The sequence below is a fragment of the Vulpes lagopus genome, chromosome 13 (assembly GCF_018345385.1).
Source record: "Vulpes lagopus strain Blue_001 chromosome 13, ASM1834538v1, whole genome shotgun sequence".
In the NCBI taxonomy this organism is placed as follows: domain Eukaryota; kingdom Metazoa; phylum Chordata; class Mammalia; order Carnivora; family Canidae; genus Vulpes; species Vulpes lagopus.
This window is the reverse complement of record NC_054836.1, coordinates 59,388,259-59,402,214: the sequence shown is the minus strand read 5'-3', so window position 1 is coordinate 59,402,214 and position 13,956 is coordinate 59,388,259. Positions and strand designations below refer to the sequence as shown.

At 40.9% G+C, this 13,956-nt stretch overlaps 1 pseudogene; it reads right to left on the bottom strand.

Moving 5' to 3' along the window:
- Positions 1-1,222: 1,222 nt before the first annotated feature.
- Positions 1,223-1,687, bottom strand: LOC121474842 (annotated as a pseudogene).
- Between the last annotated feature and the right edge of the window lie 12,269 nt (positions 1,688-13,956).

The following is a 13,956-nucleotide window of genomic DNA, read 5'->3' as shown; positions in this document are numbered from 1 at the left end:
TCCGGGGTTTTCAAGACAAGCCTTCGTTCCCACCGTACTCTGTGTGTCAAAGCAGGCACACACCGGCCCGGATGCAAGGGGACAGGTATCGACCCCACCTCCCAAAGGGAAGAATATCAGAGAACGGGAAGCATATTTTAAGTGACTACAGTCCCTTTGTCCCCCAACCCCACACCGATTGACTTGACCACTCGTTTGTACCCCTGGGACCTTGTACACACAACTGCCTCATCACTGGGACTAGTGTAGCACTTACCTGTTTATACTAGACTCTCTTTCTTGGGCTTGAGGTTTCTTAAGGAGCAGGTCTCTTTTAGCCCCAGAACTTGGCACTAGTGCGTGGCACATAGTAGTTGCTCAATAAACGTGTGTTAAAAAATTGGTTGATGGATGGATTGGTTAAAACAAACAAACCAAAACACATACTTCCTCCCGTTTCCAACTCTAGTTAGATTTTGTGCATTAAGATATCAGTTGCCTCCATTCTTCCTCTTTTCCAGAAGGATGTCCTAACACCTCCCTTAGTGAGGAGCATGGGGACAAATAATGCAACTTCCTGTCAGAGATTTCTTTTTCTGAAGGTGAAAACCATGTGGTGGGCTGGGTATAGGCCTCCAAAGAAGGTGCTCACATCTCCTTTCTCCTTCCTTCCTTCCAGGCAAAGAACAGCTAAGGCCTCCATGTTTCTCTCCAAATCCCCTTTGGTCTCTGATTCAGTGGCAAGACAGGGACCTAACAGATGACCCAGGCATCTGGCCCTGGATAATGTGGCTTTTTGCTCAGCTGCACTTGGTCGCGTAGCTTCCCCTAGGAAAGCATTTAGTAAACCTCCCCACCTTCCTGTCCTCCACTTTTTAGGTTTCTGTACCACTGCAGGATCTAAACTGTTCAAAATTCCGTGGTCTCCACTGAATTTTAAGAGTTGATGATTCTGCAAGCCATCTGTAGGGGAAAATACAGTAGTTACATTAGTGAAATGATAGTCTTTATTCCATATTTTCTATCTTGACATTTTTTTCTGATTTATGAAATGTTTTTGTTTGACAATACTTTGATATTATATTTTATTTTTTTTCTTATTAATACAGTATTTATTTGTCTTCCTTCTGTCAAACCCTGAGCCAACCAGTTTCCTCAGGCTGCATGGGAAGGTATAGGAAGAGGAACATACAGGGCAGACAAGATAGGGGAGAAAGACCTATGGGAGGTGGAGAGGGCTCCGTCACATGGCGAAGAGGATGAGAAAGGCCACCATCAGGCAAGAGCCTCTGAGAGGGCAAAGTCCAGAACGGCGTAGGAGAACAGCTTTTGCTTCAGAGAGGGATTCCTGGCATAACCAAGGATGAGGCTCCCAAACACAGTCCCAGTTCCAGCCCCAGAGCCAGCCACCCCATAGTGGCAGCCCCAGCCCCAGTGAACGTGGCTGCTGGGTCAATGTCCCTAGAAGTGGCGCTGGTTCGGAAGCTGCGGCTAGGAGTGAGGTCGGGGGCGTGGGGCTGCCAAGCTGCTGAGGCTCTGATCCGTCAGTGTCTCCGGTGGTTTTAGCACCACTGCAGACGGTGACCTGGCTGGGCAGCTGGGAGGGGATCCTGACCCAGAAGGGGGTGGAGACGAGCTTTGCACAGGTGCACATTTTCAGGGGATGAGGGGCTGTAGCAGAACTGCTCCCAGTGTGGAGACGACAGAGAGGGGCCTGTATTTTAGATTTTCTTTCCCTCATTAAAAAAAAAATAAATAAATAAAATAAAATAAAATAAAATAAAATAAAATAAAATAAAATAAAATAAATAAAATAAAATAAAATAAAATAAAATAAAATAAATAAATAAAATAAATACAAATTAAAAAGTAGTGTCAAAAGTAGAATCAATGTCTTCCTGGATTAAAACTGTATACTTATTTGGTGTCATTCAACCGCTCAACAAGCTGAATTTTCTGGATCAATAGAATATGCCTAATTTTTTTATTTTTGAAGATTTTATTTATTTATTCGTGAGAGACACAGAGAGAGGCAGAGACACAGGCAAAGGGAGAAGCAGGCTCCCTGCGGGGATCCCGATGCGGGACTCAATCCCAGGACCCCGGGATCAGGACCTGAGCTGAAGGCAGATGCTCAACCACTGAGCCACCCAGGCGTCCCAGAACATGCCTAAATTTAATTAGATTGTTGTTAAGTTGAATATCTTATAAGAGTTTTAGGATATAAAATAGATTGTTGAGCAACATTCCTGCTGCCAGAGAGAATATCTCTTAGTGGTTCCTCCAGGAGCTACCTTCCTCAGCTATGGAGGCCCCTCATCTGATTCACTTCCCCCCACAAAGGCTCCCAGGAAGACTATAATGGACCTGAAGGCAGCTGGGTCTAGGAATGTGCTCCGTGGCTGTACGTAAAATTTGCAAAAGTTAAAATTTTACCTTCAATTTAAGTTTAATAGAACCATCTGTTTTTACTGCAACCTCCTCTCTACCCTTACTCACCTTCCTGCTCAAGATGCTGGGAGGCTGTGTATTTTCTAGGTCCAACTAAGCAGAGGTTGAGTTGAGAGTAGCCCATTTTAAGCACGATTTGCAAATGCATTCTAGAATGTTTTAGTAAATCTGATTATAAATGACAGATGCTCAATTTTCTTATATATGAGGAGTAACTTCCTTACACATCTTTAAATTTAAGTTATTTATTTAAATTAAATAAATGAGAAAAAATAAATTAATAAAATATAAAGGAAAGGCCGTATGATTGATTATATAATGGTGAAATAAAAAATAACTAATCTGTCATTGAAAAATGAATTGAACCAAAAATTCAGATTGTACCAAAAACAATTAATTCATTAAGAAAATGATATATTTATAAGAAAAGTAATGAACAGTCTTGGATGATACTGGATAATGAAAAGGAGCAAATTATATGAACACATTGAGAAAATATTTAAAATTCTTCCTTGCCTGACATGAAATATTGATATCAATGAATGTATATATATGTAAAATCACCTGTAGGGCTTTTTAAAATACAGTTGCTGGGTCCCACCCGCAGAGATTCTGAATCTGCAGATCTGGGGCAGTGGAGGGGGCAGTGATAATTTGCATTTCTAATTAGTCCCTAATAATGCTGATGCTGTTGAATCAAGGGCTACAGAGAACCACTGATATATTTTAGGTAATTATCTTAGTTTCTTCCTTTTATTCTTTTTGCCTTTATTGTACAAACTTAGCAGCCTGCTCCACACTTAAAAAAAAAAAACGTGTTTACCAATAAATATCATCTTACCAAAAGTAGTGATAATATTCTGATCATTTCTGTTTATTTACTCTTTCCTTTCTTGTACAGAAATCCTTGTCATTAGAATATGTTTACCACCACACGTTGTGCTATACCAATTAATTTCTGACCTCAGTGCCTATATATTTGAATTCTGAACAATACAGATGAAATATTATGCCCCTGATCAACATTCTCAAGAATTTGTATAAAACATTTAACATGTTTTGGTTCAATAGATAAAACAGAACCTGAAAGTCGCTGCATAATGAAAAAGTGCGCTGTTTTCAATAGGGTCAAAATGGTCATATGATTGAGTATGACTACTATGATTATGAAAGGGGTATTTATATTTTATGAAATTGAGGTTTTGGTTAACTGTTCCAGAGAGCCCACAGGAATGATTGACTTTGGGACATTCAAGTCATCTTTACTTAGTTGGGAAGGTGATAATTGATTCTAGGTTGCTTGGCACTTGTAACTGTCCTTGGCAAGTTTCAGGTTCTACCAGATGTTGGGTACTGCTTCCAGAACAATTGTGAACAGCTCCTTGTGGGCTGTGTGTCTCTCTGTCGGGGCAAGAAAACAAACTTTGTGTTTCATTTCACGGAAAAGTGACTCCTTGGGCATTATTGTCTTATGGAGGACAAGTCTTACTCTCTGATGGGGACAGAACCAATTTGATCTGTGCAGTGATTGATGTTGTTGACTTAGACCCAGCACTATACTGATGTCCCAACACTAGACCTTCAGAAAAATGAAACAAAATGAAATAAACCTCCAAACTATAATCTAAGCAGGTAAGTCTTCCATGGCAGGCTAATTTCCTGTTGTCCATCTTTAAGGTTTACGTATGAAATACAACATAGAGGTTTTCATATGTTTTACAAAGGAAGATGAGAAATATTTAGTGACTCCTGGAAAAACCAGTCAGTGCCACTTACAACAAAGTAACTTATCGAAATAATACTGAATTTGATCATTGCTTCTGCAAAGGACTTTTAAGAAGCAAGTGTGGGACTTCCACTTCTTAGATGATGAAGTGTACACATATTCCTCATGCTAAAAACAATGGAAACTCCTATTCACTAGTTGTAAAACATAAGAAAATCCTGAAAGGTTGAGAGAAGGCAGACCAGAGGGAACCTTGGGACACAAAGAACAAAATGGTGATGAGTTCCTTGGGGGTATTTCTGTTTCCTGGGTCGGGTTGTTTGTTTGTTTTTTTTGTTTTTTTGGGGTTTTTTTTGGTGGGGAGGGAGTGCCTCATATATCCCTGGACTTACAGGTAAAGAAGCTAATTACCTGAAAATGCCAATAGGTTCAGATAAATAAATAAATAAATAAATAAATAAATAAATAAATAAATAACAACCAGAAGCATATTCTTTCCAGCCAAAAGACCAGAAAGGAATATCCTAGAAAGACAAATTTTTAGACAATAACCATTTGATTTCAGTCATACACCAAAGAAAAAACTTTAACTCCATCACCATTCATGCTGACAAAGGCCCAGAGGGAAACCTAGACTTGCACTCACACCTCACAGTGATGAAGTGCCTCCTTCTTTGAAGATCTTGTGGTTCCAGAAAGTAAGAAAATATACAACAACAAAAACCACACTGATGGAGGGATGTGAAAGGGGCAAAGGAGTCAACTGAAAGAGCTCCCAGTAACCAAAATGGGAAAGATTTGAGGAAGAAAATAAATGTTTTTTTTTAAAAAAAAAAAAACATTGAATTGTAACCCAAAATATAAAATAAGTACACTGAGTCCAAAGTGATATGCATAAGTGATTGAATAAATTAATAAATGGGGATGAAGAGGAAAATTTCCCATATAGAATAATTCCAAATGATTTATGTAGATACTTGACCCTCAAGGAAGGAGCATAACTCTTCACTCTTTAACTGTGAACTGCACATAGTGACTTGCTCCTAAAGAGTATAATATGAAAAGGGGATAAAAAAATATAAAACTTTACAGTTCAGAGGCCCCCGGGTGGCTCAGCAGTCGAGCTTCTGCCTTCGGCTCAGGTCATGATCCCAGGATCCTGGGATCGAGTCCCACATCGGGTCCCTGCAGGGAGCCTGCTTCTCCCTCTGCCTGTGTCTCTGTGTCTCTCATGAATAAATAAAATCTTTAAAAAATAGAAAGAAAAAAAAAAACCTTTACAGTGCAGAAAGTTCACAAATACAGACTTAGCCAGGTGATCAAGGTCAACATCAATAGAAATAAATTGCATTGTACCCTCGATATGCACCTTGATACGATGTGGTGAAAATGGTACTTTACCTTTGTGGTTTTCCTCCCCCAAACACATAACCCCAGTCTAATCACGAGAAAATCCTCAGGCAGATTCCAATAGACACCTGTCCTGCAAAAACACCTGGCCAGTACTTCTCAACAACTGTCAAGGTCGTCAACACAGGCGAAATCTGAGCAACCGTTACAGCCAAGAGGAGCCCAAGGAGAAATGATGGCTTAATGTAACAGGTGTTCTCACGGGGATCCTTGGGGAGAAGTAGGATGTTAGGTAAAAACTGAGGAAATCTTAGTTAATGAACGGTAGCAGACACAGCACACTGACGTAGAATAGGAGCGATCGGGGAAGCTGGGTGCACAGGACGTGGTGGTTGTGTGTTACTTCCTTAAATAGAAAATATTCTGTAAAATAAAGACTATTTTTTTAAAAGTGAGAAGGGAGCTGACCTAATTAATAGTCAAATCTAGAGTCCCTAATGGTAACTTCTAGCAAAGCACATTTAAGGTCTGCGTGGTACAGCCCCATCCCTGTCACACCTGCGTGAATAAACAGCCCAAATCTAATTAGGCTGAGGTCACTGGGGTTGGCTTTGGTGCAGACTAACTAGCATCCGGTTGACCGAGAGGCAACAGAACTAGTTTTTCCACAATGGACACGGAAGTCAGTTAAATCTCAGCAAACACAAGCCAGAGTTTGCGTATCCGTCAGTTACCTGCAGTTTACAAAAACGTACGAAATGGTCCACAGACAAGGAGCAGGGCCAGAGTCTTACGACCCAGAAAGGCGTGCGAAGTTCTCTACTGAGATGAAGTTTGTCTTTACGGTCACCAACCTTTGGTCAGAGATAGTGTCTGAAAAGGAAAGATGATTCTTGTTCAAAATAATAGTGATCTCAGCCCGACTGCAGTCTTCAGGGAGCCCGGCTCGTCCCTGCTCCCAGGAGGCCCAGTGCCCGTCGGGGCGCAGGTGACCCCCGGCCCGCAGGTGCCGCCTCCTGGCCTGGGCCCCGCTCCCCTTTGCGCAGAGGCTCGGCTGCGTGTGCAGGCGGGGAGCCCGGCGGCCTTGCTCGTGGCCGTCACGAGATGGCGCCAGAAACACCTAGAATCCCGCAGCCACATCCTCCACCCCTCCTTTGGTTCAGCATTTCCTAAAATCGTAGGATTTTTCATTTCTGAGAGAAAGACTATTTTTAAAATTATTTTGCACATTTTGCATACCTCGACAAATGCTTTTCTTTCAGTGTTAAAAAAAAAAACCCACAGAACCCCCCTTGGAAATTGTGTTTTTGGTTTTTTCTTGCACCTGTGTAAGCTCCGACGCTGGTTTTCCAGCCCTGGTTTCCTGTCTTTGCCGTGAACCCTTTACGGTGATTAGTCCACTGGGTTGCGCGTTGCCAAGCTGCTAGGGCTGCACTTGTAGGACCTTAAAAGCTAATTTTTTCAGAAGGTATAAACGTCCACAAGAAAATTAGAAATAGTGGTTGATGGAAGGTAAATGCCTTACCTCGAGTCAGATACACAAGCTAATGGTCACGCTGAACTCGGCGTTTCAGCCGACATCATCAGGAAGCATTAAATTATAGTTTTTCTGACTCTGAGATGTCCTGCATGAAGCAAACAGTGGAAGTGGGTTGGAAAATTATGGCCTCAACCAAATAGAGTGGAATCCTTCATTTTGCTTATGTTGGAAAAGTTTCTAATTTTCCAAACTGCTGACCTGCCATTAAGCAGTTGTTTGTCGGTATTTAACTGCCACCAGAACACAGGACAGACTTTTTTCCCTGTGCATTTGTTTTTTAATTGAAGTATCAGAGTGATGGATCAAGGGAGCGTGAAGGACTCTGGTGCAGCCCGCAGGATGGGGCCGAGAGGCGCGGACCGAGGAGAGGCGCTCAGAGAGGCCTCCACAGCCAAGCCCGGAAGGCTGTTCTCGCAGACAGCATGAAACGCCTCTTGAAGATAATTACACCGGATGATCTCTCACAGCTGACCCCAGGGATTTTTGCGGTGCCTCAAAGCCAAGTTCTTTGGACACAACGATCTTCTATTTGTTTTGCACAGAGTTGTTCTGGAAAATGTTTTCTGATCAAATAAATCCAATAATCAAAACCGTATTTTTGTTTTCAATCGAAGATTTTTGGTTTGATTCTACTGCTCATTTAAATTTAATTAATGATCTGAATGCTAGTTTGTGCAAAGGATATTCAAAACGGTGAAGGTTTTTTTTTTTTTAACAGGTTGTACGCAATAAGTTTGACTTCTAACACTTTTTTTTTTAAGATTTTTATTTATTCATTCATGAGAGATGCACAGAGACAGAGAGGCAGAGACACAGGCAGAGGGAGAAGCCGGCTCCATGCAGGGAGCCCGATGTGGGACTCGATCTCAGGATCCCGGGGTCACAGCCTGGGCCAAAGGCAGGTGCTAAACTGCTGGGCCACCCAGGGATTCCCTAAGACTTCTAGAAAAAATCTGCCATTTTTAGAACAATAAGGCAAATGAATGGACATCTTTTGGGATACTTAATGGGTCTACTATGTACCATGTAGAAGGCGGAGATATGTATTTGTCTTGAGTGAGTTCTCGATTCAGAGATGGTTTACTGATTTCTGAAGAATTAGCTCTGAAGGTGTATCGGATACTCTAGATAGAGGCTCTAGATGGAGCCTCAAACTCTATCAGTTACCAGATGTGTGATCTTGAGCTGGATATTAACTCCTAGGAGCCTTGATTCTGCGGCTCTAAAATAAGGATGATAACTTACGCAGTTCATTAAAAGGATTAAGTGAATTTAGATGTGTAGCCCAGATTGGCTCTTACTGTTGAGTCCCCTCAACACCCCTACCCAGAGTAATGAGATGTTTTTTAAAATGGGCAGACAAGGGACGCCGGGGTGGCTCAGCAATTGAACTTCTGTCTTTGGCTCAGGGCGTGACCCCAGAGTACCTGGGGTCAAGTCCCACATCGGGCTCCCTTCATGGAGCCTGCTTCTCCCTCTGCCTGTGTCTCTGCCTCTCTCTGGGTCTCTCATGAATAAATACATAAAATCCTTAAAAAAATAAAAAAAAATAAAATGGGCAGACATGCACTGCATCAACCGTATTTAAAAATAACACAACAGTCTATTTTGTCAATGGGTAGATTCATTATAACATTGTAAAAATTATATTTACAAATTTAACAATGTGAATTTCTTTAAAAACATGTAACTTCCTGCTACCCTTATCTCAAAAGCAGAAATTATGCAAACAGACTGTATCAGTATCTCTCAGAGTCTTATCTGAGGCCGATGTAAGTGGATAGCATTTTGCCTTTATTTCTTTTACTTGTCTGGAAAGTGAAAAGGACAAGAGAATGTGACTGGCACTGGCATCCGTTCCCTCATGCCACGCAGGGAACCCCCTCGGTGCGGCGTGAGAAGAAATGAACAATGAGATTATTTCATTCGGGCTCTTGCAACAGGGAAAGCCCCCCCAGATGAGATGAGAGCGTCCTAGAAGGGACATGTTACAGGTGAGGAGAATTACAGTGAAGACTGGTTTGCAATAAGGGCAACAGTTGATCATTAGCTGAACAGGAAATGTTTGTCTGGCTAGTTTCAGGAGGACAAACAGTTCTAATCTTAGCTAATCACTTATGAGACAAAGAACAGGAAGCTGAGTACCAGCTAAAGGGGAAGCACGTGTCTGACTTTATCAGCAGGCTTAGGGAAGAGGGAAAGGTCTGTTTGGCCTTGTCACAGGCAACCAAGGGAGTCATGTTTGAGGCTTATTAGAGTCATGAGAAAGAGTGGAGAGCAAATCTTATGTAAGTCACTTATGGAGGGTGAATCTTTTTGGTAAATTGTTTTTCTAGAACAAAAATGATGAAGGATTTTAGAAAACAAAAAATTGCAGAGACTTCTCAACCATCACTGTTTGCTAGAAGCTCAAGGCTCAGTCAGGTGAAATTAAACAGTTGCCAGTTCCCCCTCCTTTCTTTGTTCAAGGCAAACAAATATCGTTAATTGCTGTACAACTGAGAGGTGACCATAAAGCTCCTGAGTAAGGTGAACCAGAAATGAGGAAATACTGTTGGGAGGACTCTTGCTAGAGCTGTACTTGCAAAGTTAATTGGATCATTCATTGAAAGGTTGTATGGCACATGTCAGTTCTTTTAGAATTGTGGAGATCAGTCGTCTTAAAAGAGGGATGCCTTAAATGAAAAATGGAAATATTGACTAAATAAATAAATAAATAAATAAATAAATATTAAAAAAAGAAATATTGACATAAAAGGTTAAAGTGAAGAAAGAGGAGTTAAATTCTGAGAATATTCGGTCCACTGGATTCCAAGAGTTGGCAGATAGAAATCTTTTGATTATGCATCACTGATCGTGGAGGTTACGATGTCAGTGCTCTTGGTGATAAGGTCCAGTCTTGGCTGCTTGTCACATACGGATAAGCATGACCCCAGCATTTCACTGGACTTCCTCAGTGGCTCAGACAGAGACTTGTCCAGGGAGAAATCATGATCTGCTGTGGTGATGAGTCCTTCAAGGTTGATATGGTGTCATCAGGCTTTAGCTCACAGTGCTTCTTCAGATCCTGAGGGAAAGAGTCGGCCGCAGGGCAACCTAGAGTCTCCGTGGGGACCCGTGCGGTCAGGCATTTGTTCCCAGTGATGCCAGGTCAGGAGGGAGGGAGAAGAGTTGGGAACATAAACTGGAGGGCTGTAGCTAGATAGTGAGGGAACCTGGAAGCATTGCAAGTTTGGTTACGGGTTGACCATTTGTGCACGCTAACAACGTCCAATCCAGTTTAGCGTAGGTAACGGTTTTTCCAAGTGGGGAAGGAAGTCAATTAAATCTCAGCAAACACAAGCCAGAGTTTGCATATCCATCAGTTACCTGCAATTTACAAAAGGTACAAAATAGTCCACAGACAATGAGAATAGTGTTGTATCGTGATCCTTATCCATCCTTATTAGGCTTCCATATTGAAAGGCGCACTTTAAACCAAACTTCAATTTTCGATTAATTGTGTGTTTTGAAACACAGCCAAAACTCTATCAAAGTGGTGTTCTTTCTCTCACCACAATAAATAATAAGCTCAGCTTTGTTTGGTCATAGGTTGTGTTAGTGATAGAAAGATGGCATTTGGCAATTGAATACCAGACTGTTGGGTTGGGGAGTTGGGGGGCTTTGGGTACCAAAATGAAAGGAGTCTTGAATCTGGGGCTGAATCGGGTGTGCAACTGAAACTACTTCCAGATATTGGTCCTAATAAGTCTTAGAGTTAACAAATTGGAGGTTAGTTTCAGCCTGAGAAGCAGATGAGCTGTTTGGCATTCGTATACCAAACAAAGTTTTACTGAAATCTTCAAAGAAGTTGATTCAGTTTAGTTAAGTCTGTCTCATGTTATGTTACCCTCTATAAAATGTGCTTCTGAACTTTTTATAACATGGTTATAAGAAGGAAGTCTAAAGGGACTAATCACAATGTCTAAACAAATAAAATGCTGATTTTTAATTTAGTAGCCTTTTGTGTTACATTTAATTATGCTTAAAATCAACATAATTTGGGATGCTTGGGTGGCTCAGGGAGTGAGCATCTGCCTTTGCCTCAGGACATGATCCCAGGGTCCTGGGATCGAGTCCTGCATTGGGCTCCCCATGGGGAGCCTGCTTCTCCCTCTGCTTGTGTCTCTGTCCCTTTCTGTGTCTCTCATGAGTAAATAAATAATTTTTTTAAATCAACATAATTTCTCACTAAAGTTAATTTATTACCATAAAATTTCAGAGGGGTAGCCTCTAAATAATAATTTTTTAAAAAATATTTTGACACTTTGAGATTATAGGGGATTCTTTAAAAATCAGAATAGGTGTGGGGTGCCTGGGTGGCTCAGTCAGTTGTTTGCCTTTGGCTCAGGTCAGGATCTCAGGGTCCTGGGATGGAGTCCCAACTGGGATCTCTGCTGGGCAGGGAGTCTGCTTCTCCCTCTCCCTCTGTGCACACGCTCTCTCTCTCTCTTTCTAATAAATAAATAAAATATTTTATAAATAAATAAATAAATATAAAAATTAGAATGTGCAAATAAAAAAAACTTCTTAATTCTTGCATTTGGAAATTCCTTTAATTAAGGTTTTCATTCCAAATTTTGTTTGAAAGGGGTTTAGGTAATTCCTAGTAAAGGGAAATATTTATTATTTATGTGAATAGATGTAAAAGAATATAAGTTGAATGGATAAGAGCATAAGTGAAACTCTAGCATATGGTCATTGGATTTCTAGGCATAGCATTTCTTCATATTCTGGATTTCTTTGGTTTCATGTGCCCATAATGATACTATCTTTATAGCAGAATTAGTCATTTCCACCTAGTTCCAGGCTGATCTCTTAATCACTTGTATGCTTTTTTATTAGCCTAATTTAGTAGCTTTAGCCAAAACCCAGTTTGTACGGAAAATCTTCATGACACAGAGGGAAGAAAAGTGATTTTAAATGGATGAAAAAAAGGCTAATAAATTAGAGATACCAGCATGTAGCTCTGAAATGGTCAGCTATTTTACAAAAGCATTATAAATGAGAGCTAACATTAGTTCTTCTTTGGTTTAATAACCACAACCTAAGAAAATCTTTAGCCATTAGATTGTTGCTTTTGTTCCCAATGTTTTGTCAATATAGAAAAAGCCAATAAAATAAAAACAGTTTTAAAAAGAGAAAGTACAGCCAAGGGAAAACGGTTCAAGGAACACGTCCAGAAACTAAAACTTGTTTTCTGTGATGGTTGGACATTTGAAAACAGGAGAATGTTACAGGAAGATAATTTCCTTCCACCTCAGGCTTTACGTTTTGTAGTTTTGAGTGTGTCTGGAGGGACAGATTAGCAATTTACTTCGGCTTTAAAGTCATGGGTGAGGTACGCCTCGGACTGAGCTAAAGGGAATTACTGAGCAACATCTGAGACTTACCTAACCTCTGTGCTTGTCTTTCAACGTCAGAGTGAGTAATTCATTAGTATTTCATGGGTCCCCTCAATACCACTAAAGGAAGTCAAACACATTTTTGATGGATAGTTGTTTAAAAACACATTTCAAAAGTACTTGCGATTAGAAATGGCAAAATTTCTGCAAGATAACCATCGGAACATACTTTACAGAGATTACTCTGACGTCTTTATTTTCACCGGGACGTATACTTTCTTCCATCAAATTCTAATTACATGCAGGGAGGTATACCCACATGTGTATAAATAGCCATTCACTCAGAGAATGTTCTTCGGGCTTCTCCTGTGCTGCTGACCACCGTATTGGGTGCTGGAAACCTACAGTTAATGATGGAAATCTGCCCCTACCCTCACGGAGCTTCTGGTCTAGAGAAGGACCCAACTACAATGCACTGTGGTGAAGTGGGATACAATAGGGAGCCTCCAGGACGTGCACCACACAACTTTGGGAATGGAAAAAGGATGAGTCAGGACGGATTCCGGACAGTGTCGCAAAGAAGGTGAAAAAATCAGTCAGAATAGGCCACGCGAGGGTAGGAAGAGAGATTTTCATGAGTTGTGTGTATTTGTAGGCTCAGTCACTACCCAACTGAGCACTTTCAGAGCAAGAGCTCTGCCTTACTTTTATATGTACCCTTGCTGCCTGCTTCAGGGGTTGGCATTTAATAGGTGCACCATAGACGTTCAATCAAAGAAATACAGGAAAAGGTGCAGAGAGTTCTGATGTGTCCAGAAAGCAGACACACATCCTCTAGGGGATGAGATTTCTTGACACCTTTGTGCAAGTGGTTCTAGCAGGTCATACAAGCAAAGTGAATCAGTCAAGAATGCCGACACAACAGGTGAGGAGACCTCTCTTTCAGCATCGTGCCTTCTATGTAGGCAGGTGTAGATCATGCCTCAGGTGAAATGTATTTCTTGTGCCACGATGGTACCCAGAGCCAGAACAGATCAAAATGAGGCAGTTAGGTGTGCGAACCAAAGAAAAATCATGGACAAGCAGAAGGAAGGCATGAAAGCAGGAAAGAGTACAAACAATAGGTTATAAAAGAAGTCGGAAAGGAAAATAAAAGTCTTTGAGTAAGAAATTCAAGGAAGACAGGGAATAAAAGGATAAACAAGTGAGGGAAGAACAAAATACAAAGCAACAGGAAACAAGGTTTGAAAATCCATTCCAAGTTAAACTCGTGAGAATGACTACAAAGAGCAATACCAGTCGTACTTTGGTGTCTTTCTTATCAAGGACCCAAAGTCCTTTGACTAGGAAAAAATACACCTTCTATTAAGACAGGAACCAAGAGTTTCTACGATATTATTGAATCAAATATTCATCAGGCAAATAGATGTTGATAATTGTTGGAAACTATTGCCCTACTTTTTCTCCTTCAAAAAGGATTTTTTTCCTAACATATATTTATGCCATTTGTTCAACCACAAATAAAC